We start from the raw sequence: 23,223 nt of genomic DNA, 5'->3' as shown, positions 1-23,223 counted from the left end.
TTTTTCCTTTGACTAGATGGGGAAGGGTAGTACATACCTCCACCATGTCCCCTCTGTGTCTCTGTGTCTGTGTGCTTCTGGGGGATCTCTGTGCATGTGTGTGCTGAGTATCTGTGAGTCTCATGGCCTGCCTGTGGATAGGTCTCTGTTGAGGAAGTTGGGAGATCCAGATTGGGTGACTCCTCTATCTCTTGCCAGATCGCAGAGACTGGTGTCAGAAAAAGTCGAGGATCTTGGCCTTGGTGGTGGGCATTCAGGGTGGGGTTGGGGACTGGTATTAAGGTTGGATGGTACTACCCCGCCTTGGGCCTAGAATAAGCTTCTAACAGCAGCTGTAACTGTCAAGCGTCTCAGGTAGGGTGTACCTCGAGAGAACTGAGTCTGCGGACTGATGGGGAACCAGCTGCCAGGGCCAACCAACACAGCGTGGGGAAAGGGGCCTGGCTTCCAGGAGAGAAACTCTTTAGAACCCCACCCTTCGCCCCGTAGTGAGAAGGGCCCTACGCCCTCCCTGCCCACCCCTTCGCGAAGTCCACCCATGTACAGGCCTCGCCCTAGACCCTCCTGGACTGGGAAGGGTGGGGCGATGGTCGGTTGGGAGAGCCCCTTTGCCCCATGAGCTTTGCGGCTGCCCTACCCGCGGACGACAGCAGAGGGGGCCCTCGGCCTTGGGATGGAGGTCGGGGCTGGCAGGACCGGAGTCAAGGCGGCGGGGGGCGGGGGTGGTGCGAGGTGCAGGAACTTAGCGGAAGGAGTTGGAAGCGGGGGCGGGGTGGGATGCGGGTGGAATGCAGGTGGGGTGCGGGTGAGAGGTTAGGAGAGGGAGCTGGACAGTTGAACCCGGGGAGGGAGCGGGGCTCCTTCGGGAACTTTTCCGGCTCGGAATGGCTTGGGAGCGCCGCAGCCTCCGCGCTATATGCAAATGATGCAAATTACTATGCAAACCTACAGCTCGGTTCTGAGCCCACAGTTTGGGTGGTTTTCCTAATGCAGTTGGTGCAGAGGGAGACGGCTGTGCACCCCCTCCCCTCCAGGCCCAGGGCTTCCTCCGGAGAGACGCCAGAGCTGCTCTGCCGAAGCACTCAGGGAAGAGCTTTGTACTCTGGGCAGGGATTTCTTTTGGGAGCTTCAGTTTTCCCCTCTGTAAATGGGGCTCGCCCTCAGGAGGGCAGATGAGCCCCGAAATCCTGCTGACCCCCCCTAAACATAATACCCTCCCCCACCCCTGCCACCTTTTGGCCCCAGTCCAAGAGACCCTAGCCTCTCTCTCGGCAGAGGCCAAAAACAAGCATTAGGCATGACGTTGCTAGGGGGCGTGGCTGGCTGTTGCTAGGTTCCAGGGACGTTGCTATGCAACGCTGGGCGGGGCTCGTTGTTGCTAGGCCGGAGCTGGAATCGCCTGGGACCCGAAGAAACAGGTCGCGCCTTGGGTTTTAGTGGAAGGCGCCCCAGGCTACCAGAGATCGCGACGCTACTCTCCCGGTGACTTTCTTCCGGCCTGAGCTTCCACCGGCTGGACGCAGTTTCTAAGGGTCCTTCCGGTCACACCCTCTGCAACTCCGTGATCCTCTTGGCTGAAGAGTGAAGAACCCTGCGTCTTTGTGCACGTGTCTGTGCGCCTGCCTGTGGGGGGTGGGGTGCGGAGCGGATATCGCTTTTGGATTTCCATAGCAACCGCTCCTGTGTCACCCCATTACTCCCAAAGGTTTGAGCGGTTGCGTGTGCAAATTTACATATATCTGCATGTCATTAGCATAGAGGCGGGGCCGGAACTTGTTTGGGCAACTATCCCTGGACGGTTCCCTTTGCTTCCTCCTCATCCCTTCTGATGGGCACGTGGGCTGCGCATGCGTGAGTGTTTTGCCTGTCCGTGTTCTCAGATGTGGGGTAGATGAGTGAGCTGTGATAGTGACCACCGGTTCCCTTTCCCCACGTCCCCTTATTGAACCATTAGCTTGAATCCATCCAGGTATCTCTGACTGAAGACACCCAGCTTCCCAAGCAATGCCAGGCCTTGCTGGCACCCCAATTCTGCCCTTTTCTGGCTGTGTGGCCTTGGACAAGTTTAGTTACCCTTTCTGTGGCTCAGTTTCCTTCTCTGTAAACAGGGATATTAATCCCTAACTTACTAGGTTACGGGAGGGTTAAACAGGATGCCACTTGTACACACACTAATTGCTGCTTTCTGGCATAAAGTGGGCACTTGGTGGTACTACCTTCCTCCCTCTCTCAAGCCCATCCCTTCTTAGAATCCAACCAAAGCAAATCAACTTCCTTTGCTGCTTAAGACATGGCAACTGGACACTAGGAAGAACTCCCGGATGTCAAGGCAGACTGGATTTGATGCACAACGTGAGGACTATTGGTTTGCCTGTTTGTCCTTCTTGGAAGCTGGAGGTCAGGTTGGTGAGCATGGACTCTCCTATCGCCACTCCCTGACATCCTTGTCTCTCTCAGGGAGCCCACAACTCAACTTGCTTTCCTATCCCAAAGGCCGGGAGCCTGAGGCGGCTGCAGCAGTGAGAGCTGAGCCTGGGAGGCCCGAAGACCAGGGCTGAGCAGGTGGTGGCTGAGGAAGTATCTTCCAGGACTGAGATGTCTGGGATGGAGCAAGACTAGGGGTGGAAGGAGACTGAGAGCAGAATCTGCCTGGAGTGCCTTTACCAGAGAGGACTGGAGAACCCTGGGCCACTGCCTTGCCCTTTCTGAGCCTCAGTTTCCCTGTTGTGGACAGTAGGGACTCCTCTGCTGCCACTTGGGTTGGGGGTAAGAAGTCAGCTCAGTATGGAGAACCCTCTCATTGCTGCAGTTGTGTAACAGTGCCATGGAGGGAGTTCCCTGTTCTTTGCGTGGTGCAAGCAGAAGCCAAGAGGGACCCCTTCAGTGTGCTGGATAGGAGCAGCAGAATTCCTGGAAGCTCTTGTTCATTTAGAAACTGGGGTTGGCTTCTATCCTGGGTGCAGGAAGATTGTTGGTGATGGTCAGGGGTATAGGAGCTGGGTTCCCAGGGGTTGAGTGGCTTCCTGGAGGAGGTAGGACTGCATGGGGGCCATAGTCTGCCGTTGTCACTCTGACTGCTATATGCAAGACTGCTGTCTGCTGGTGGATGGCGGTGGGCCAGCCACCTGTGCTCCACAGGTGAGGGTTCCAGGGACAGGCTGTGAGCCTAGCAGTGCCCGGCTGGCCTGCCTGTGTCCCACTTTGGGGGCCAATTAAGTTTCCATCCCTAGCCAAGCCGATTAACAGCTAATAAGGCAGCAAACACCTGCAGCTATGGAGGCGAATTAAGAGCAACAGTCGGCATAATACACAACCCGATAAGTGAGCAATTAACAACCGGAGAAAGATTAATAGAAGCAATTACGTCCTACTCGGAGCTCTGTAAATACAACTGTCAACAGCCATCGTATTCAGTTCAGTCCTGCCTGGCCCCACCCCAGGCCACAGCCTCTGTTGGCAGGGCAGGGGTGTCTACTGAGCCAGACTGTGGATCCTGGACCGCAGATTCATGACAGATACGCAAATGCACACAGAGATATACACATACAGTCATATTCAGAGAGGTAGCCCACAGAATGCAGTCACACAGATATAAAAGTTCCCCACTGTCTCGTATACTCACATCCACACAGACAGTACACATACACACACACACATAGGGCCTTCCAGAAGCATACACAGAGATACACAGAAAAATGCCCACAGTGTCACAAAGAGACACTTTCACAGAGCTAGAGCCACAGTGACACTCACATATACAAACTTAGACCTGTAGACACACATAGCTTTCTACTCACAGGGTCACATAGGCATACATCCCTCCTGTGGTGACCTTCAGAGGGTTGTTCACAGTGGGTGAGGGCAGCAGCAGGGTATTGGACCAAGAGAGAACTGGAGTGAGTGTGGGAGGGGACAGGGGGGAGCAGAATGTGTGTGAAAACATGCAAGCGTGTCTGCATGCGTGTGACTCCTTGTAGAATGTGTAGAACATGCATGTGCTATACATGTGTGTGGCTGCCTGAGGTGAGTGTCTGTCATGACGCATGGGTATATGTACATGTGCTGTGCCCAGCAGATCTGTGACTACACACGTGGGTATCTGGATCACGTGTGATCATGCTGTGCCAGTGTCCATGTCTGGGTAATTGTGTGCCTGTACTTTCGAGTGGCTTTACATGTATGTGTCTTGTCTCTGTGCTGGGGCCAGGGAGGGATGCTTCCCTGGGAAGCCTGGGATGGTGTCTGAAAGCAGCTTCGTTCCCCCCACCCCCCACCCCCCACCACCGGATTGGGGCTCGAGGACAGGCAGGGATGCTCTCAGGCTGACTTGGCTTCCCTCACAGGGACTTCTAGCCCCTTTCAAGAAATTGACATGGAGGTTAATTTCTCCTGCTTGAAAGCTGAGGCAGGAATTCACTGTGCACCTTCCTCTTAAAGCCACAGCTCCAGTCCCCACTGGGCTCAAGCCCTCCCCATCCTTATCTCCACCCTGAGCTTCCCTTAGAAAACCCCTGACCTGAGACGCATGCCCTTTGCTCACATTCTGGGACATACACTGTCATGCACAGGGGATAGATGCAGACACACAAACATGGCCGGTCACAAATATGAATACATCAAATGCTGCTTACTGTCACATCCCGACCTAGCCACCACGCACAGGCTGGCCACACACATAAAGTCCTACAAAGCAGCACCCCCACATGCCCACTAGCTCATTAGTCTCTGAGATGAGCCAAGTGCCAAGTCAGAGAGCCCAAAGGGGCATCCTGCGACAGGTCCCTCCACCTACCCCAGCCTGGCCAGATGGTGGAGGCTGACAGGCCCCAAGGGAGCTCTCCATCACCGCTAACCCTCTGGCTGACAGGCAGGCACTGAGGCCTGACTCTGCCAGAAGCAGGCTGGGGTGTAAGTAAGGAGGTAGTGAGGCTCATCAGCCTCTCCCCTCAGCCCCCGCTGCCCCAGACCAGGATGGAGCCTGTCCCACGGTCTCTCATTCACACTCAGACATCTATAGGACCAGAAGGACCTGGATGCATGTGGGCATTCTCCCTCTAACAGCCGCAGGCACAGGGGCCCCTTCTGTAGGGTGAGCCACGCACCAGGCCAGAGCTGACCTTGGTGAGAGCCCGCCTCCCCTCTCTGACTCCCACCATCTAATCAAAACAGGCAGAAAACGATGATGTGCAGGGACATGGATGTGAGGGCCCCAAAGCCAAAACAGGTGCCTGTCAGTCTGTTCTTCTATCAGTCCATCCAGCCTTGTTTCACTTTTATTCACTCAGTCCTTGTTTTTCATTTATTCACTTGTTTATTCAGTCATTTAGCCAATAAAGACTTGAAACAAATCATGACATTCAGTCCAATGACCTGGCTGCCCTCCTAGCATGAAGGCCTGGGGGTGCAGGAGCTGGGAAAGGGGGCCTGGGCTGTGAGGGAGGAGGAAGAGGAAGTGGAGGGGATCCCCTTCCCCTGCTTCTTGCTCAGTCTCTCAAATGAAAGAGAAGGGACTTCTGCAGCTGGAGAGAAAAAAACGCCAAATTCTAAGATAATAGATAATAATAGCTCACGCTTACGCATTGGTACTCTGTGCCAGGCACTGTTCAAAGTGCTTTACATGAATTAACTCAGTTCATCCTCATAACAACTCCAAGAGGCAAGTACTATTATTAACCCTACTGGGGGGGGCACAGTAACTTGTCCAAGGTCAAATAGCTTGTCAGAGCCACCCCAAGTGTTTAAAGAACCTAGGGCAACAACACAAAAGGAGGTCCCCAGCCCTCCACCCACCCCCTTCTCATCCTACCTCGGGCTCCATCCTGCAGTATAAGGGCCCAGTCCCTGCTTGGTCCACACGCCTGGCAAACAGCCACCCTTTGGGCTTGAGGAGGAAGGATGCTCATGGGAAAGTGGCTCCATAGACCCTAGTAGTTGGCTTAGGCCTGCCTGGGGAGGGGATTCCAGGGTCGTGGGTTAGAATATAGTCTAGAAGGGGACTAGAGCTCCAGGTGGACCCATGGATCTTGGACTTCCTCGCCCCATGCAGAAGAGGGCCAAAGGGGGTCATCTAAAGTGGGACCCCAGGACATGGACCCTGTTTGCCCAGGTCTGAGAGTCCTGGGGACAGTGAGTAGCAGGTCCCAGATTTGATCCCAGTCATTCCTGCCAGAGAGTCTCTCCTGAGACTGGTGGTGGCTGAGGGTGTGGGGAGGAAAGAGGTTGCTGAGTTTCACTTCCTCATCCCGACTCTGACCTTACCAAGTTGAGGCCATTTCCACCGATGGGTGCACACCAGCTCCATTCTGCGTGCCCGGGACTCTTAAGGATGACTCAATTTTTTTCCCTTATTGTAAATTGACCAATTATAGTTGTATTTATTTATGGGGTACAAAGTGGTGTTATGATTTTTTAATACACTGTGGAATGATTAAATTAAGCTAATCAGCATATCTAGCTCCTCAAATATTTAACATTTTTTTTGTGATGAGAACATTAGAAATGTACTCTCTTGGCCGGGCGCGGTGGCTCACGCCTGTAATCCCGGCACTTTGGGAGGCCGAGGCGGGTGGATCATGAGGTCAAGAGGATCGAGACCATCCTGGTCAACATGGTGAAACCCCGTCTCTACTAAAAATACAAAACATTCGCTGGGCACGGTGGCATGTGCCTGTAATCCCAGCTACTCAGGTGGCTGAGGCAGGAGAATTGCCTGAACCCAGGAGGTGGAGGTTGCAGTGAGCCAAGATCGCGCCATTGCACTCCAGCCTGGGTAACAAGCGCAAAACTCTGTCTCAAAAAAAAAAAAAAAAAGAAGAAAAGAAATGTACTCTCTTAGCGATATTGGAATGAGTCCTCATCTTGTCACCCCTCCCTCTCTGTTTCTGCCAGTGTCCCTACCCATTCTGCACCAGGGATGGGGAAGAAGTGGAGGCTCCTGGGATTGGACAGGGACCTTCCGAGTCAACACCATGAGTCAAAACCACCGGTTTCTGTCTCTGCTTCCCCAGGATTCCTGCTGGGCCTCCAGAGGCTTTTCCACACAATTACCCAGGCCAGGAATTTCGATCTCTAGTGCCAGCCAGGCCCTTGTTATGCAAATATAGGAAAATGAGATGCAAACAGAGCCGTCGCAGATTAAGAGAGAAATCCCTGGCAGCTGGAGGAGTCACCTTAAAGTCAGTTCACCCCAGCTTCCCCAGTACCCCTCTCCTGGGCTCTGTCTGGCTGGGCCTGCCTGATCCCTCCCCTTCCTGGTCACCACCTTTCTACCCCCTCAGAAGCCTGCTCAGACACAGGAAGGGGCTGGACAAGGGGGGCCACAAAGGCCCACTCAGCTTGAGATCTCCGCTCCCTCCCCTCACCTTAGAGAAATCCTGGCAGGGGTGGAAGTTAGTGGGGAGTGGTGAGTGCAGCTGAGACAGAAGGAGACCTCTATTTTGCCCTGTAGAAGAGGAAATTCACACACATACACCCCACCCACCCACCCCCACGCACACACTCTCACACAGTTGAGAGTGAGAGCAGCCCCTGCAATACACACATATGCACTCATGCTGACAATGACACACAAGCCTCGAAACACCGCCCTACAGGCCTGGCCAAGCCCCTCTTTCCCTGATACCATCAATCAAAGACACTCAGAGGCTGCTGTGCAGAGGGCAAGCAGGCTGTGTCTCCGGCCTGGGGCCTGGTGGGTGGTGTGTGCTGCTGGTAGGCCCCTGGCTGTCTTTGAACAGAGGGAATGCAAGATCTCACCTGGGGCATGACCCCCTGGGAAGGGGGCTGGAAGTGCTTGGAAGAAGCAGAAGCATGGTAGCTGCCCACTAGGGCCCCTGAGGGTGTCTATGCCCTGGGTATATGGGGCGGGGGGGGGGCTTGGCCCCTGGCCCCTGGCCGGCCCAACCAGCCCAGGCCTAACTTCTAAAAATAAGAACTGAGAATCTAAGCCTCTGGTTGGTTCTGCAGGAGCCTGTTGCCTTGGCAACCCCTTGTCAGAGGCCTCCCTCCTGGCTGGGCTGCCCCGTTGGGCTGCGGGTCCATGTGCCAGCCCCCACTACCACCATGCTGGCCCCTCTGCTAGCCAGCCTTCTGCCCTGTCCTCTTGAAGGAAGGTGGGGTGTGGGGGCGGGGCAGGAGGGAGGACCTTGGGGACTCTGGCTGAGCTTGATGGCCTGCGTGTGAGACCCAGGCTGGAGCTGGCAGTGTCAGAGGCTGTGTGACTCTGTGTGTGATAGTCCCTATCTTACAGCCCCTGGCAGGCTGTGTCCCTGGGTGTACATCAGTGCCTGTGACTTGACTCTCAGAGCCCCATGGATGGCTGCGCTTTCTCTCTGAGGATGTGTGTCCCCATGTGTGACAGTGTGTGCCCGTGTCCTGAGGGAGGGGCCTGGCAGGGGACTTCCTGGGCATGTCCCTGGGCTCCTCTTCTCCCTGTGGGCTTCCCTCCTTGCTGCCTGCCCCACCTTCCAGGGCTGGCAGTGCAGATGTGACGAGGGTGTGTGGTGCTCAGGGTGAACCGGGGGTCAGGCTGGGTGTGGTGGGGGGGCCGAGGTCAATGTCTCCCTGGCTCTGCAGCCTAATATCATAGAGGCTCCGAATCTGTCTGTCTGGGGGAATGGAGGAGGAAGCCACCCCTAAAACTGGGGTCGAAATCTCTGAGTGTGCTCTAGTCACTGTCAGCAACAGAGGCCCCCTCCCACCTCTGCCTCCACTCTCCAATTAATCACCAAGTCCTGTCCAATCTCCTCCTAATCACTGCTTCCAAGAGCTCCTCCTCTCTTGGCCACCACTGCCCGGCCCAGGCCAAGCACCTCCCTCCCCAGGACGTGCAGCAGTCTCCCCACTGCTGGCCCCTGGGCCCAGGTTCCACATCTTGCCTCTATCTATCTCCCATGCCCCATCCCCTCACCATTCTGTGTCCACGAAGATAAAATGCAGCTTAGATCCTGTCACGCCCCTGCTTGGGACCCATCAACACTGCACTTTGTTCCTAGGGCAAAGTGTCAGCTCCTCAGCCTGGTCTTCCCCGGTCAGGCCTCTGCCCACCCCTGTCCTCTCCCTATTGCTCCCTTACCCAGCCACACCAGCAACTAAGAGTTTCCAGAAGAGGCCAGGATCTCTCTTGCCTCTGTGCCTTTGCACATAACTGCTCCCCAGCCTGGAACTTGAATCCTCCCTCCATTGGATAAAGCTTAGTCATCCTGGGACACAGTGCAGGTAATGCCTCCAATGGGAAGCCTTCCCTGATTGCCCGAAGGCTGAGTTAGGAGCCTATGCTTCTCCTAACATCCTGGGCTGCTCTCCCACCCCACCCACACATTGCACGTATTTCGAATGGATTTTCTCCCCCTGAAAATGTGTAGAAGATTTGGAAGAAACAGAAAAGTATAAATTGAAACAAAAAATCACCCAGAATCCTCTCAGATTACCTCTCAGTTTATTTCCTTCCAGACTTCTTTAAATGAATTGATGAAATACTTTCTTTCTAAAATAAAGGCCATTCTATATGTACGGTTTTCTTTCCTGCTTTGTTTCACGTATCATTATATTGTGAGCATCTGCCCAGGTTATTAAAAATTCTTCAAGAACATGACTTTTAATGTTTGCATAATATCTTTATATATCACAATTTATTTATCCAACCCTCTATTGCTAGACATTTATGCTGTTACGATTTTTGATGGTTGTAAATAACAGTAATAAGCATCTTTGTACATGGTGCTTTTTAACAGCTGCGGTTATTTTTTGGATTGAGTTCTTCCAAGTAGCTTGATGAGACCAAAGTGTCTATCTGTTTTTAAATCTCTAACACACCTGCCCTGTGTTAGAGCTTTCTAGAAAAGTTGTTCTAATTTACCCTTTCATCAATGGAGTCTGAGAGCGGCCCAGATTTCAGTTTTCACAACACTGGTGCTGTCTTTAAAAAACAAAACAAAACAAAACAAAATCTGTCTTAATTTCAATAGGTAAAACCGCATTATACTGTTGTTTTGATTTGCATTTCTTTGATTACTGGGGAGGATCAACCTTTTGGATCTCCTCTTTTGTGTCATGCGTGCATCACACTGAGCTATAATTATATTTCACATCCTGCCTCTGCCTCACCAACCTCAGCTCTGAGGGCGGGAGCTTCGGAGTCCTGTATGGATTGAATTGAGGCCTCTGGCTTCGGTCTGAGCTTTGGCCTCAGGCAGACCTGGGGGTCAAGCTCAGCTCTGAGGCTTGAACTTGGGCAAATGGCCTTGCTTCTCTGAGCCTCAGTTTCCTCGTGTGTCAAGTGGGTTTGAAAGAGCACTATACATGACAAGTGTGGAGAGGCGTGTGAAGAGTTGTGAGCAGAGGCGAGTTTTTCAGGGCTAGGAGGCAGTGTTCCGTTCACATCCAGGAAGCTGACTTTGCTGAGGGAAGAGAAAATGTTCAGGAACAGCCAACTCCTCCTTCCCTGAGCCAAGATGGCGCCCAGATGCCTCTTGGTCCAGAGGTGGATAGGAGCTCAGAGAAAAGTATCCAGGCAAGACTGGGAAGGACAGTGGCACAGCAGGTAGGCTTCAAGTTCAAGTTCAGCCCCGATCAGGGAATTCCTGTCCTTGTGGTAAGTCAAGAGTGACTCTGTTCATGTGTGGCAGGGTTTCTGTGTTGTGGGCTATTGCCCACACTATTGCCTGCTATGACTGAATTGCCCATTGAACAGAGAGGGAGAGCATCTCTGCTCTGGTGGCACAGCATCTCTTCTGAAGACTGGCCCTCAGCCACGGGGAGTGTCTTGGAGACAAACCCCTGCTGGGGGCGCCCTCACACATTCTGGCTCAGGACATATTCTAAGACAGACATGAGAGCAATTTCTCTGCACATTACCAGCCTAATGATACTGTCATTTGGAGTCTGGAAATGAGGAGGAATCGGCTTTTTCTCGGTAATTAATGTGAGCGATGGGCCTTGAGATAGTGTAGCAGCCCCCCAAGTGAGAACCAAGCTCTCAGGCAAGTCAGCCAGGTCATCCCCCTGCCTCTGGAAAGATCCGTGTTTCATCCCAGCTTCTTCTTCCTGACACCCCTTGGATAGGTCAAGCCCCCTCCCCTTCCCCATTGGGGGATCACTTTAGGGACCACCTGAGCTCTGATGGCTAGGAGGTTCTTCCTTGAGCCTGCCCAGAGTCCTTCATGCTGCAGTTCAGTCTGCTCTGCTACAGTCCCATGAGAGCTGCCTTTGCTTTTTGAGAATTCTTGGCTGTAGAGGGCTTTCTTTATCTCACTTACTGAAAGCAGAGGTGAAAACACCAGGGCAGGGCTGGTGGAGGTGGAGTGCTTCAGATTGTGATGGTCTTCAGGAGGAAACCCTAGAGGGGATGGGGGCAGGGGTTGGCTCCAATGGGTAGAGGCTGGAAGCTAACCCAGCTTTCCTTTCTAAGAGAAGCATTCACTAGGTTCAAAACTATTTATCTGGGCCTCTGCCTCAGTTTCCCCACTGTGCTCAGTGGAGGGGGGCGGAAATGTTTTTGTCCTATCCCTTTGTCTTCTTTCTCCATTCACTTTTGGTGCTGGGTGAAGGAGACATCGAGTAAATCAGCGCCGGGACCTGCTTTTTTTTTTTTTTTTTTTGAGATGGGGTTTTGTTCTCGTGCACCAGGCTGGAGTGCAATGGTGCAATCTTGGCTCACTGCAACCTCTGCCTCCTGGGTTCAAGCAATTCTCCTGCCTCAGCCTTCAGAGTAGCTGGGATTACAGACATGCGCCACCAGGCCCGGCTAACTTTTGTATTTTTAGTAGAGACGGGGTTTCACCATGTTGGCCAAGCTGGTCTCAAACTCCTGACCTCAGGTGATCTGCCTGCCTCAGCCTCCAAAGTGCTGGGATTACAGGCATGAACCACCGCACCCCAGCCAGGCCCTGCTTCTAATCAGCTCCAAGTCAGGTGGGACAGGCAGACCCTGGTACAAAGAGCTCTGATATGGAGTGACCTGTGCCTCAAAAGAAGGAGTTTACAGACAGAGCCCAGGGGAGAGAAGAATTGGTATTTCCTGGGGAAATCTGGGAGGCAAAGGAGGGGGCCTGGGAGGATACATTTGGTAACAAAAAAGGGGTGCTGGGAAAGCAATGTGGGCAGAGGGAACAACATGGCCAAAGGCTTGGAGGTGCGACAGAGCCTGGCACAATCTGTAATTGGTGTCTAGCTCCCAGGGAACAGGGTGGATGCAGAGCAGGGAAGGGAGGGAAAGCTGGAATGTCTACAGTGGGTTGGAACTTTATTCTGAGAGCACTGGGGAGACATTGAGGGTTTAAGCAGAGGAGGAATATGGGGTAGGGTTGTGCCATAGGGTGGTCACTTGGAGAAAACATGAACAGGGAATGGTTGGGGGACAGTAGTGGCAGCTACTGCTATGGTACCTGTGGTCCTGAATGAGGATGGTGGGTTCTAGAGATGTTAACAGGGCAAACCACATGGGAACTCATGGCATGCTGTGGGTGGGAGGGATGGCAGCTGGTGATCCAAGATCCCAAGTTTAAGATGAGTCCCAGCACAGTCCACTCCTTTCACCCTGAAGCCTTGGAGGCTCTCAAGGCCTCCAGCAGAATGTTTAAATTTCCTGGAATGACAGTCCCAGCCTGGCCCTATATATCTCTGTGGCCTTAGCTCCCCTCCCTTCCCGTGCTCTGGTTCACCTGGTTTCTCCATTAGCCTTGAGCTCCTATGGCTTATTCCAGCATCCAAGCCAATGCTCACATTAATTACTGTTCCACTTCCCCATGCTGCCATCCCTCTTCTCTCCCTCCCCAAATCTTCCCCATCTTCTCACTAAAGCCAGCCCTGTAGGCCTTGGCACCCTTCCTCCCTCACTTTCACCTTCCCTCCCTTTCCTCTACCTTCTTCACTTAGCACAGGCCTGGACTGACCATGTAATCAACATAAACAGTTTCCTAAAGATCCTATAAGGAGAACTGCAGGCCTTGGCCCAGATTAGACCAGAAAGCTGGCTCCCATCCCCCAGGGGCCCTGACAGGGCCAGGCCAGGGGAACAGTCTTGTCTGCAGCTATGTTCCTCGGCCAATGGAGCTGTCGTTATTGCTCCAAATTAGGCACCAATTTGCCCGTGTAATTGTTTGCTAATTAGCATGAAATCCTAATGTAATTAGTTGGGCCCCTTATCCGGGAGCCTGGGGAGCCAGAGGCAGTGGGGGGCCGCTGGAGCAGGGAGGGTCTAGGAGGCTGGAGAAATGGTTGTTTGAGAGAGAAGGTCCTGAGCTGCTGTCAGGGCTGAGACAGGGAGTGATAGAAATTCTGGAATCTCACAGTTGAAAGGGCCTTTGGAGAGGCTAGAACTTGCCGCCACCTTACGGAGGGGGACACTGATAACAGAGCGAGGAACCTCCTGGGAGCTGGTGGCAGAGCTGGACCAAACATCCAAGCCATCTGTTTACACTGGCTAGAGCTATGCTCTGGCTGAGGGTGAAGATGACATGGCCCGTGGCTCTCTGGCATCCACTTCTAAAGAAGGGAAGCAGGAAGGGTGGGTGGGGTGTGGTATCAGCCCACCCTTTTTTTCTTTGAGACAGGTTCTCACTCTTGTTGCCCAGGCTGGAGTGCAGTGCAGTGATCTGAGCTCGCTGCAACTTTGACTTCCCAGGCTTAAGTGATCCTCCTGCCTCAGCCTCCCAAGTAGGTGAAACTATTCACATGTGCCACTATGCCTGGCTGATTTTTGTATTTTTATTACAGACGGGGTCTCACCATGTTGCCCAAGCTGCTCTCAAATTCCTGGGCTCAAGTGATCTTCCTGCCTCAGCCTCCCGAAGTGCTGGGGTTATAGGTGTGCACCACTGTGCCCAGCCCAGCCCACCTTTTAGGTAGGAAATGCAATGGAAAGAGGGCCTAGGCAGGATGCCAAATTGTTAGAGCTGGAGGAGCAGCAGGAACACAGAAGAGGTTTCCAGAGCTTCCTGGGGAATGACTTGGGTGTCCAGAGGGAAGAAGGGTAGGCCAGAATGCTGTCCTCACTGACTGTTGGGCAGATCCCCTTACTGCCACTTTAGGCTTTCTGCCTCTCTCCATCTCTCTGGAAAGGGTCTGGAGAAGGTGCTAGAGCCAGCGCATACTAGCCTGTGAGAGTGGACTGTTAAATTTTTAGGAATTTTGCCAGCCAGTTAACTTCACATTGGTAATATAAATTGGCCGTCATGGGAGGATTTACACCATGGAAATTGGCAAATGCTGCAAATCAGGGTTGCACTTCCCTGCCCCCAAGCCAGTTGTTGAATGGTACCAGCATACCACTGAACCCGCCTGAAATGTGATGAAATAGCCCCAGCTCTCTCTCAGGCAGCTGGGTAGGATCGAGAAAAGGAGCAGCTGCTCTCAGGACCGTTCTGGGAATGCCCCATTAGTCACATGGTCTCCATTCCCCACTCCCCATCCCTAGCATCCAGTCTCCCCAGAATTGACTCTCACACCTTGGGTTGCTTCCTCTTCCCCTCCCTGCAGTTATCCTCTGCATCACTTCCCAGGGTTCAGTTCTCTTTACTTCCTATCATTTATTTTTTAGAGTTGGGGTCTTGCTCTGCCCAGTCTTACTCTATACAGGCAGTGATCATGGTTCACTGCAGCCTTGAACTCCTGGGCTCAAGCAATCCTTCTGCTTCAGCCTCCTGAGTAGTTGGGACTACAAGGGTGCACCACCATATCTGGCTAATCTATTTTTTTGACAAGAATGGGTTCTCGCTATATTGCCCAGGCTGGTCTCAAACCCCTGGGCTCAAGTGATCCTCCCCATCTTGGCCTCCCAAAGTGCTAGGATTACAGGTGTGAGCCACCGCACCTGGCCTCTTAATCCCTATCTTTACCCAGATCTCTCCTGTTTCCTGGACACTGTCTCTGGATGTCCTGAAGGCACCTCAATGCAGCATGTCTAAAATAGAAATCATCGACTTCCCACAGTCTTTCCCCATCTGAGTAAATGGCACACTCCCCCTCAGGGCCTTTGCACTGGCAATTTCCCCTATTTGAACAGCTCTTCCTCAAAATATCCCTCACATCCCTCAGGAGTCTGCTCAGATGTCACCTTCTCAGAGACATCTTCCTTGACCACCTTTCCTAAAACAGCCCCCATTCTCATCCGCCACTTCTGCCCCCTTGCCGGACACTCTTTTCCCTTTTCACACTTGTCCACACAGACATTCCATACATTTAAGTGTTCGTGTCTGCCTCCTTTTCCCCACTAGAAGGTGAACTCCACATAAACACAGCAGTTATGTGGTCAGGCTCTAGACGTTCCTTAGAGTCTCGGAACTGTTCGACTGATTGTATCTGTTCAGCTCACTCACTTTTAGTAAGCTCCCAATAAATAATTCTTGAAGGAATGAATGAGCCTCCAAGCCGGTCCCCTTCTTCAATCCTGACTCCTCAAATCCACCTTCCATTTGCCCCAGTTGTTTCTTAAACAAACTTGACTATGATTCATTTCCGTCCAAAACCCTTCATAGATCTCTTTTGCTTTCAGAATAAAATATACCTCTGGTTTGGCTTACAAGGCCCTCAGTGATGTATTTCCAGCCTAACCTTCATTTCACACATCTTCCCCCAAGCATACGCACCACACACATACAAACACACACACACACGTGCGCACGCACGTACACAGTAGTGCACACAGCCTGGGTATACTATTTCTGTCTCTTCTGTACAATGCTCCCTCCTTTCTTAAGTGGTCCTGCATTCTCTGACTCATTTACTTCTTTCCTTCATTCCATCAATATGTGTTTTAAATGAAGTAGACCCTTGGTGCCAGGCCCATAGCTGAGCATTACTGGGAGGAGTCAGCCCACACCCCTTCTCAAAATGCTCCCAATCTGGCAGGGAAGGAGGCTGCGAAGTCATCATTCCATCTGCAGTTCCTCCTTTATTGTCCTTTGGACATCCTGACATCACCATCATGCCAGGTCTCTGTGGCTGGGGGAGGGAGGAGCATCCCCGTGAAGAGGCAGCCCCTGGCCCTTGCCTACTTCTGGCTGCGGTGTGGCACCTGATGGAAATGACTGGATTTGGGGTCTGCTTTTTCCTGCTAACCCTTGACTGAGAGCTTCAGGGAGGTAGGATGGAGGGTGAACCACCTCTGGTTCTCCACAGCCATTGTAGAGGGGACCTTGAGTGACTCAAGGTTGCCCCTATTCTCTGGGACTTCTGAGTCTTGGCCTTCTTCAACCACAGAGTCCAAGACCCAGGGAGAGGTGGGGTTGTTTGAGTGTGGGGGGTGCACAGATCTGCTGAGTCTCTGGGTCAGGTGTATGTGTGTGTGTGCACTTCTGGGTGTGCACCAGTGGGCTTGTCCCTGAGCCCCGTGTCAGGGGCCTGTCCCAGACTCCTGTGCCAAGTCAGCTGTGCTGGGGAACGTGGTGTGTCTGAATTACAGCAGTGTGTGCCTGCACTGCCTCGGATCCCGGTGGTCTTTCCTGCACTCTAACTTGAGTCTCCAGCTCAGCCACAAGACAGGGAAGCTCTCACAGCTAGCAGGCCCATTGCCCAAGACAGATGAGCTGCCCCCAAGCCCTCAGCAGAGCGAGAGTGTGCAGCCGGCGCCGCTGGGTCCCTCCCGCTAACGGCCCATCCTCTCCAGCCATTGCCTCCCGAGTGCCCATTGAATGCCCGTGGGTCACTGAGCGGGGCCGCTGGAGGAAGGGGCGGATGTGCCCAATGCTGGCGGTGGGCCCGGGGTGCCTGGGAGGAAAGGGCCGTTTGCTCAGCCCCCTCCCAGAGCCCAGAGAAGGCCCTCGCGGGGCGGGCACACAGTGCGCAGTGGGTGGGCGGTACTGGCTGTTGGGGGACACAGGGGCTGCTTAGCCCTCGGCCCCCGCGCTCCCTGGCGTGGCACCCTTCTGCACACTCACACACACTCATTCCCACAGCTACACACTCACACTCCAGCACTTGCAGGTGCAAACCCTTGCAGGGCACACCACGACACAGACACCCAAGCACACACATGCATTGGCCAGAACACGGACACACAAGGGCACAGGCAGGCTCAGAGACTCGTCCCTGAGTCATATATAGCCCAGACTGGGATGCACACACACAGATGGGAACGCTCGCCTGCACGTGCACAGACACACGGACACACCCGCACACCCCCCGCGGGGGTCCGAGCACACACGCGCCCCGGCAGACGCGCACAGAAACACACAGGGCCGGGCACGACGACATACACAGACACAGGTTCAAATACACAGACTCGGTCCTAAAAATACGCACTTGCAGAGGCAAAGGCTTGCGCACAAGCACGCACAGACACACCAACAGGCGACCCACGACACCGCGCTCCCTGCCACACAGCCCAAGCCAGGGCTCGCACACGGCCTCACGGAGTACAGTCACAAAACACCCCGACACACGCCACACACGCAGGCGCGTATTCGCGGACACACAAAAGCACCGCACACACAATCGCGCAACGCAGACGCACTTGGGCCCGAGTTGCCTTTGAAATTCAAATTCGCGCTCCCTTCCGCCGCTCCCAGCCGCGGCAGGGTCCCACACACGGGCCCAGGACTCACAACGCTGCCAGCCCTGAGCGGAAATTAACATTCATTTCAGGGGAGACCAGAACAGGGTGTGGGAAGCGCAGTCGCGTTCTGGCAGTGGGGACCTTTGTGAGGGTAAGGGGTAAGGGCACCATAGGAATAGGAGCCTCTGTCCCTCCATATGTGACCTTGACCCAGTGGCTGTGCAGCTTCAGCGTTCCCTCACAAGGGGAACCTCCAATGGAAAGTTAGGCTCACAGCTGGCCAAGCTGGTTATAAGGGACGGCCCGATGGAGGATTCAGCCTGGGAATAGGAGAGGGCTTCCAGGGGAGGATTACTTCCCAAAGTCTCCAAAGACAAGAATCCCAAGGCCACAGATACAGATCTGCAGATGTGCCCCACAGTGCATCCAAATCCCTCATCCAGACAGATACAGGACACCCAGAGACATGTACCCAACAGTATCACACACAGACCTCCCTGGAAGTTGAGGGCCTGCCAGCACCGCCTGGCACACACAGAGATATGCACTGCAGGCTGGCACAGACACATGCCACTGACACCCAGATGTGGTCACACTGGGGCCTGAAATGCCATGCACCCTGACTCACCAAAGGCACAGACACACACAGGCCTGCAAACACTTTGCACACACACACACATACACACACACACAGGCTCAAGCACACACTGAACACAAGGAAACACTGCACTGTGGTTGCACACAAACTCCAATGACATGCAAATACTGCCCTGTCAATACACCTCACATTTGCCCAGACACAGTAGAGGCCAAATCCCAGTGTCATATGTGCGTATGCGTTCTACCCCATACATACACACAGACAGAAAAGAAATGCATGAACATGCCACACACCCTGCAAACAAAGGCACACGCTTGCACACGCAGCAGAGATCCAGAGTCAGGTCCAGGCTTCTGACGTACCAAGTCTAGGCAGACACACACGAAAACTGCACACAGGCACGCCATAGACACACACAGACTCTCCCCCTACACATTGACGCACACAACCACCCACACGTGTACCGGAACTCAGCCCCACTCACTCCCACTCTGACACACAGAACACTCACTTGGCAAGGTGCTCCAGGGCCCTCCCCTCCAACCACAAGGCTCTGGAGCCTTACACCGCTACCCCTGCTCCATCCACAGGCCTCACCCCCTAGCCTGGGACTCTCTGAGGTCAGAGTTGTGCCAGGGTTGGCGGTGAGCCAGAAGCACCACTCCCTAACCCTGCAGTGATTGCTTTATTACCAGTGTGGGGTGGTGTGCGTTCCTCTCCAGCAAGAGCGACAGATGTCCTCCTGGGGTGTGTCATTGTGTGGTCCTGCCGGCAAAGAGTGTGGTTGTGCCAGCCAGGGAGGCCTGTAGGTGTCACCAGTCCTGTGTCTCGTCCTTCTCAGCACCCTCAGCAAGTCTGGTTGTCTCCCCCAAAACCTAGGGGTCCAGCCTCAGCCTCTTCTAACAGGTGTCAAGCCCTGGGAGTCAGAACCCCACTGACCAAATCTCTCAGCTCCAGGGAGCTGGTCTTCTCTGGAACATCAACTCTAATCTCAAAATAAATTGTTTCAAAAGTTGGTGCTTGGTCTGTCCTCTGGAGGGTAGCAAGGACCAGGCCCAGCCAGGAGGAGGCAGAACTGAAACAGGGCCTCAAGCAAACCCTGAATGGGGTGGAGGCCTGCTGCTTGTCTCAGCCTCTCTGTAAACCAGTTTCCTCATCTGTGAAATGTGGGTGACCAGACCGATTGCAAGGGTTGTTCTGAAGGCTCATTTGAACAATAAGTGGAGAGCAGCTGGCACAGTGTCAGGCCCACAGAGGGGCTTGGCTGGATGAGCCGGTGCCTCCAAACCTCTAGGTCACTGCACCCCTGCCTGCTAAGCCCATGTGTCCTGCTTGGCACAAGCCCAGTTCAGCAGGATCCAGGTGGCACAGAGCCCAGGAGAGAGGACCTGGGGCATCCCAGGCAGTGAAACACACTGCCCCCCTCCCCCGCTACTGCCTGCGTGCCCCTGCCTGCTGAGAGTGTCCCAGCCCCTCCCTGAGGGATGCTCCTCACCCTCGTCCACGGAAGGAAGCTGGGAGCAGCTCTTCTTAGGCGTCTCTGCCTCCTGCATATCCACCAGCCTCAGGATGTGGGTAGAGGGGATGGTGCTGCCATCTCTGGCTGTCTGGAATGGCTGCCAGGGCTCACTGACCTTAAGGCCTACAGTAGGGGAGTGTGGGATTAGATCTTAGGAAGAATTTACCAAGGGGGAGTGCCTGGGTTCCCTCCTGTGAGGGACTGTGTCTGACCTCAGTCTAGAGCCAGAGGTGGTAGGACTAATCAATAAGCCAGACATATCCCTACTGGACCAGAAAAATGGAGAGGGCTTGTGTCCTGGGGTTGTGTGTACGTGGTTATTTATATACTTGTGAATCCCAGTCAAGTATATATGTCTATGGACTGGCAACTGTGTCAGTATGTAGATATGGCTTTATCTGTACATGCAGACGTGTGTGTGTGTGTGTTTACACAGACATGGAAGGCCAAAAAGGAAGAGGAACTTCCAAATAAGGAGAAGAGGTGCTGCAGAGAAGTGGATTCAGATTCAGTTTCTCTCCAGGGATCCCCCCCACACACACTGTCCCTGTCACTCTGGCAAAACCTTGGCTCCTGCCTCCTTCTCTGCAATGATCTCAGCAGATAAGAGCTCCTGCTGGTATACCTCTCTCCCTTTTGGGGATGTGGGGGTTGCTGGGAAGGTGTTAAGGTTAGGACCCCTATTCTGAGTGAACTCTGTGTCCCCAGAACACAGCCCATAGCCCTAGTAAGTCTGAAAGAGGCCCACATTCATGCAGATGACATCTACATGCAGATGGCATCTGGGCATAGCACTATGTGAAGCACTTTCTTTTTTTTATCTGATGTGAATCACATTAGCTCTGCTAAGTTGGGATCATTGTTTCCATTTTACAGAAGAGAAACTGAGGCTTGGGTGTCATAAGTGATCTGCCCAAGGACACACAACTGGTGAGGGACAGAGGCAAGAATCCAGGTCTGTGTGGCCTCAGAGGCTGAATCCTTTCTGGTTCATCACATGGAAAACTGTGAACCAGTGTTTTACTGGACAAGCATCAGTCAAGGGTCACAGATGGAAAGCTCTGTGAGAGCAAGGTGTCTGCTTGCCATTTCACCATTCATTCACTCAGCAAATATTTGCTGAGTACTTACCTTGTACCTGGTGCTGCGTGCCACAGGCTCCAGCTGTGAATGGATGGACAAGGTCCCTCACTTCATGGAACTCACAGTCCAGGGGGGCAAAAAACAGGTGACATGAATGTAAATAAACAACGTATTTTCAGAGCAATGAGTACTGCCAAGGAAAAATAACAGGGATATGGGATGAAGCAATTGGGGGTGGGGCAGGGCTAGTTTAGGAGTGTGGTCAGGTGAGGCTCCCTGGAGGAGGTGATGATGGAGCTAAGAACTTCTTGATAAGGAGTCAGCCATGGGAATTGCTGGGGGAAGGGTTCGGAGTTTTCTAAGAGCAGCAAGGAGAACTGTGTGGCTGCAGCATAGTGTGGGGTGGGGGTAGGGGACTGGAGATGGTCTGAGAGCCTGCTAAGGGCCAGAACATACAGGGTCTGGAAGGCCACATTGTCAAGTGCAGTGGGAAACCACTAGAAGGCTTAAGAGGTACCCTGATTTACATTTTTAAAGAGATGGCTCAGTGGGCTCCAGGAGAATGGACTGGGGTGGAGGAGGTAGGAGTGGGAGCTCAGAAATTAAGTAAGGGAGAATCTAGGCACTGAATGAAGGTGGTGTGGACTACCCTGTTGGCAGTGGAGATGTAAAGAGTGGATAGATCTGGGATATTTTGGGAGGTAGAAACAACAAGACTTGCTGATGGCCAGGATCCCAGTGCCTAGAACATAGTAGACTCAATAATTATTTGTTGAATAAATGAATAAAGGTGCCAGGCTCTATATACACTTGTGTGTACCCTCTGGTATGAGGCATGTATGTTAAGATCACCCAGGACCCTAACGGGCTGCTCTACCCTCTGCCCTAGGGGCCAGAGAACGCAGGCACTGCTCAATGAGTTGCACACAAACCAGGCATTTCTGGGAGGATTTGGCTAGGGAGCAAGGCATCCTCCCTTCTTTCCCCAGTCTGCAGCAGCAAGAAAATGACAAACACTCAACCTGGGTTGCCCCAGGCTCCTAACCCATTTGGCATCTGCAGCAGGAAGGATGGAAGCTAGACATGCAGGATTTCCCACAGGCAGAGAGGGCAGTCCACCTTTTCCAGGATGGCCTCCAGGATGCCATTCAGAGCTCTCAGGTGTTGGTCATACGAACTCTGGGGCAGAAGATTGTCACATGGGTTTGGGTCTTTATGGACATGTTATGAGCTCCTGATAGGTGTCTGGGGTAGGGGCGGGGCTGGAAGGAGACCTTGGCACCCACAGCTCTGGGTGGCCCTAGGGGGTGCCTATTTGAATGGCAGTGGTGAACAGGGCTGAGTGAGGGGTGCTCCTAGGTCCCACTGGCTGGAAGGAAACCTGCCTAGGCTCTGGGCCAAATAAATCATTGGGAAGGAAAGAAGAACATTTTCTCATCTGTTTAAAGGGCAACGAAGCATAGCCGTGGCTGGCCCAGAGGGAGGCAAGGCTGAGGCCAGGCAGGTGAGGCCAGGGCAGCTCCTTTCCTCGACATACCATCCTCTCCTGAGCAGCCCTACCGGCTTAGGCTTTGAGAGCTATCTGCCTTCCAACTAGGCCATTGATGGTTGTTATTGTTGACAAAAATATTAATTAATTGGTAATAAAATAACTACTTACAAAGACCCTTTCAGGGACATAGCCCTTGCTAATCTATCTTTTCTCTCACTGGATCCCAGGCTGAGATCATTTATACCATTTCTCAGATAAGGAAACAGAGGCCCAGAAAGTTGAATGGACTTTCTCAAGGTCACCTAGCAAGGCAGGGTGACAGCAAGGCAGTTGCCCTTGGAGTGGGTCCCCATAATCCCATCAGAGGTTCCAGAGGGGGCCCCAATGGGGCTAAGGGCTGAGGTCATTGTCTTTTGTCCAGCTTAGGGGGATGTCCCTTTATTCTGCCCAAGCCCTTTGCACTCAAGCTCTGACCAGTGCCCCTTCCCATGCCCAGTCTCTGCCCCAGGCTCCCTGGAGGCCCCTCCCGGGGCTAAAACTTGCTCTCTTCACCCCTGCCTGAGCATCAGATAAGTAATTTCTCTTCAACCAGCTGGATTTGAATATGGAAACGATATGTAATTACTCCAAGTCCTCCTGGGCGCCATTATTACCAAAGTGAGTCTGGAAGGGTAGGGGCTCCTGGGAAAGGAGGTGGGGAAACCCTGATTCAGAGAGGTGCCTCCAGGGAGAGCCTTCCAGGGGTCAGCCCTAGTCTCGCCTGCTCACTCCTATGCAACCCCAGGGGAGTCCTGCTCTCCCCACACAGCTCCCACAGCTCCTTTTGCCTTGCTGACCTCCCCACCTTGCCCCAGTGAGATCCTGGGTATGGGACACCATCTCTGTCAGTCTCTTACTCTGTCTGACCACCTGTCTTTCCCTGGGTATACATTTTTGTGGTTGATCAAAGGGGTCAAGAAGTCAGAGGGCTACCAAGGAACAGAGAGACAGACAAAAACCGCTGCTGTCTGGAGCCATCCCTCCCATCACCTCTCACT

This window comes from Callithrix jacchus, chromosome 7, assembly GCF_049354715.1.
Source record: "Callithrix jacchus isolate 240 chromosome 7, calJac240_pri, whole genome shotgun sequence".
NCBI lineage: Eukaryota > Metazoa > Chordata > Mammalia > Primates > Cebidae > Callithrix > Callithrix jacchus.
Note: the sequence above shows the minus strand (reverse complement) of the source record.